This window comes from Nelumbo nucifera, chromosome 6, assembly GCF_055504915.1.
Source record: "Nelumbo nucifera cultivar China Antique chromosome 6, China Antique-T2T, whole genome shotgun sequence".
NCBI classification, from domain to species: Eukaryota; Viridiplantae; Streptophyta; class Magnoliopsida; order Proteales; family Nelumbonaceae; genus Nelumbo; species Nelumbo nucifera.
Window position 1 is genome coordinate 46,361,193 of NC_142654.1, and position 4,275 is coordinate 46,365,467.

The following is a 4,275-nucleotide window of genomic DNA, read 5'->3' on the forward strand; positions in this document are numbered from 1 at the left end:
ACTTCTTAAAGCTATGGCGTTCACTTGCTCTCTGGGATTCTTCTTCGTGTTGTTGGGTAGCCGTCCCTCTTTTCTTTTCGACAATAGATTCACAATCTGCCCCATTTGGACTTCTAAGTTCTTGATTGATGCTTCTAGAGTTAAGAACCTCTTATCATGCCCTTGGATCTTTGCTTCAGTAACATTAATGAACTTAGAGATCATTTCTTCCAAATTGCTCTTTTTTTCTTGTGGAGGCGGCTGTTGTTGGAATCCCATGGGTGCCTTTTGCTGGTTGTTGTTCCATGAAAAATTTGGATGATTCCTCCACCCTGGGTTGTATGTATTTGAGTAGGGATTGAAATTCGGCCTGCCAGTATGAGAGATAAAATTAGTATTCTCATGTGAAGCAAAAGGACTACCTAATGGAAAATCAGAATTAGTATGTCCTATTTGACCATAGAAATCGCATGGGATGCTAGACGATGTATTAATGGCTGCAATATTAAAAGTATCAAGTTTCTTATTCAGATTAGCAAGTTGATCAGATATGGCTGCAAGGGAATTGATGTGGTGTACTCCCTCTGATTGGTTCGGTCATTGCTCCACTGGTAGCTATTCGACACCATCTTCTCTATTAGGTCATAAGCTTCCTCTGGTGTTTTTCTCATGATTGTGCCACCTGCAGCTGCCTCAATAATAGATCGATTAGAGGGGGTAATGCCATTATAAAAGGTCTGAATTTGACAACAAGTTGGTATCCCATGGTGAGGACACTTCCTAAGCATCTCCTTGAATCATTCCCATGCTTCATACAAGGATTCCCTCTCAAATTGAACAAAAGTAGTGATATCATTAATTAATTTTGCTGTCATAGAGGGTGGGAAATACTTAGCCAAGAACTTTTGGGTTAAATCATTCCAAGTGGTGATACTTCCTACAGGGAGTAAGTTAAGCCAATCTTTAGCTCTATCACGCAATGAAAATGGAAATAGTCAAAGCCTAATAGCATCATCACTAACTCCATTGTGTTTAAATGTATCACATATTTCTAGGAAGTTGACAATGTGTGCATTAGGGTCATAACTTGGCAACCCACTAAACTGAATACTTGTCTGGATCATTTGGATGATTGTAGGCTTGATTTCAAAATTATTAGCATGAATTGTGGGCTTGCAAATACTGGAAGTCGCCCCATCAATGGTTGGACAGGCGTAGTCCAAGAGGGTGCGATTTTCTTATGCCATCTCTTCTTCAATCTCTATTGCTGGTTCGCCAATTTCAACCTCCTCTCCCGTTTTCCCCTTGTTGGCCCTTTGTAATAAGCAAAGGGTCCTTTCAATTTCAGGATTGAATTCTGCTAGTCCCTCTCTTCTAGTGCGTGTCATGCACTAATAAATCTGAACAAAGCAAGAATTCGAACAAAAATAAAAAAAGTAAACAAAATAAAATAATAAAAACAGAAATAAAAATCCAAATTAATCAAGGTTAACAAGTTCTAATATTATTTTAGGATTAAATCCCCGGCAATGGCGCCAAAAACTTGATAGCTATAATTATAACCCTAGCAAGTGCACTAGTTGTCAAGTAGTATAAAAATATCGTTCCCACGAGGATTTAACAAAATAAGTATTAAAACTACAGCCTTCCTTAATTATTTGGACAATCGAATTTCAAATTTGAAGATAAAAACTAATGAAAAGCAGAAAAAGAAAACAAGAGCAAAAGTAACCAATGCTGAAGTATGTAACGATTGATTGAATTCGCTAGGACTTTTGGTTCACCTAACCATTCCAATGAATATTAATGTATGAGATTATCCAAGATAATTTGTCATTCCCATAAGCTGAAGTCTTTCCAATTTTATTTAATATTCTCTCTCGAGATATACTAAAACTACTTCTATCAGGTAACCCTTCGATCTCTCGACTAGAGTTCTCAAGGTAGAAGTGTATTAAGTTCAAGGAAAAACTATTACATTCAGATGAATCATGTGTATATATGCCTATATACCATTCAATTCACACCATGAATTATGTGATCTGCTATATGAATTCCTCTCTCGATTCATTCACATAAACCTAATCAATTAAGAGATGGTCACTCCTAATAGCATTAAGCAAGATAACTCATAGACTATTTGGAAATCATGATCTTGGATAAATCAGACTAAAAATATATTCATTGTTATGATTAGGCTTTCCATAGTCCTATCCTATCTTATGTTTATCTCAAGAATGGATAATCCAGCTTTTATTCAAACTCATCCTATCCTATCTTATCTTTATCTCTTATCTCATGATCTCAATCTTCCTTAACTCTCTAGAATTACATTTAAAATTTGAATCTAAGAGGTCTCTTTGGATTCTTGAATTCGAGTGCGCTGCTTTAATAACTCGGACCGCCACTAGGCTTCTCTGCGAAATGGGCTTCAGCTGTGAACTAGGCCTTACTACGAAATTGTTCCGACTTCGGGCCCGGATTTTATCTTCGATGTAGGCCGAATCTGCGAAAGCCCAAAACATGAAAGTTGTAGCTTTCTCTCCTATCATTCCAATGAATCTTGAATCAGCCCAATCAGAGCCCGGATATGAAATTGAGGCCCAGTTTATTGAACATTGCCGAAACTGTGAAAAATCATCAGATTAGCCTTGTTTTCCTTCTTGCGAATTTTTTCCTTGCCCTGCACCGAAATACAAGAAATATGAGTCCAATTAAGTATTAATTCAGTGTAAAAGACTGAATATTTGGGGATAAAAATATGATAAATTTTATTCTCATCATTCGGCCATCCATAATGATGGATCTCTCACCTCTTCAGTGGTATCAAAGCGCAATTAGCGATTTTCTTTGGGAAATCGGTTCCCAGTTTTGGGTGAATGATCTAAAAATAATTCTTTATTATTCTGTTATATTTTTAGAATTATTCTATTTATATTTCTTGAATTTTGGGCTGCTCATATGGAGGAGATCAAAATCTTTTCTACAATGCAAGAAATCTACACATCTGCGTTTTTCCTTATTCATTCTTGGTCTACAATTATTATTATTATTTTTTTTTAATTTTAGATAGAATGTATAGGAATTTGAATATGATGTAATATTAATAGATTTGATGGGATGAAAGTTTTTCTTTTTTAATTTTAATTATTTGATAATATTATGGGCTTTAAATGGGATGAAAGTTTTTCTTTTTTAATTTTAATTATGGGTTTTATAGTTATTTAATTGATTTGATCATTTATGGATTTCATGCATGTGATGTATGTGATGTGATGTGCTGCATACATGGGCCATAAGTGCTTGGTTCATGTTAATTTGATAATGGCTCTTCCGAACACCATGGCTGAATGCACATCATTGCCATGGTGCCCTTAAGATCATTAGATGATCTCCCTTTCTCTTGCTCGGTGTTATATTATAGCCTCTTTAGACAATTTGATACAGCGACAATTCGATAAGATCGAAGTGTCCAAGGATATATTGGATAGTCTAAAGACTATGTATGAAGAACAAAACCATTCTACTCGACAAAAGGTCTTAAAATTGTTTATGACCGCACAGATGACCAAGAACCAACAGGTTCATGACCATTGTCTAAAGATGATGGGTTATATCAATGAACTGGAGGCTCTTGTGTCAAGGCTAGATCATGACACCAAAATTTTTGCTGTCCTCAATTCCATACCTCCCATCCTTCAATCAGTTTATCATGAACTACAACATGAATATGCTAAACGTTATCCTTCAGGAACTTAGCAATATGTTGTAAAGGGCTAAGAACTAATTAAGAAGGATAAGCCGATAGCCATGCTTATTGAAGGTGGAAAATCGGGCAAGAAAAAGTGGAAGGCTAAAAGGAAGGCTCAGAAGAAGGGTAGCAAAAGTAAAAAGCAAAGGCATCGGATGCCTTCACTTCTGCAAGTAGACTGGTCACTGGAAGAGAAACTATCCTAAATACCTAGAGGCTAAGAAACAAGGTATGTTCGATTCTTTCATCATAGAGACCAATCTATTGGTCACTTCTACTTCCTGGTGTATTGACTCTAGAGCTTCGACTTATGAGTGTAACTCACTGCAAGGGTTCAAGATAAGCAGAAGACTGAGTGATGGAGAAGTGACACTTTACTTGGGGACTTCTGTAACTGTTGTAGCTATGGCCATAGGCACTATAGAATTAGTTTTTAGAGAATGAATTATTGTACCAAAAGATTGTGATTACTATTAAACGGAATAACAAATTCCTAGCATATGGGGAACTTGAGAATGGTCTCTATGTTCTCCATCCCTCTCTAA

At 36.2% G+C, this 4,275-nt stretch overlaps 1 non-coding gene across 1 annotated transcript; it reads left to right on the plus strand.

The window, feature by feature from the left end:
* Positions 1–738: 738 nt before the first annotated feature.
* On the plus strand, positions 739–845 carry LOC148790836 (small nucleolar RNA R71). Its single transcript, XR_016078036.1, has one exon. It is a non-coding gene; the product is annotated as a small nucleolar RNA R71 (small nucleolar RNA).
* The last annotated feature ends 3,430 nt before the right edge of the window (positions 846–4,275 follow it).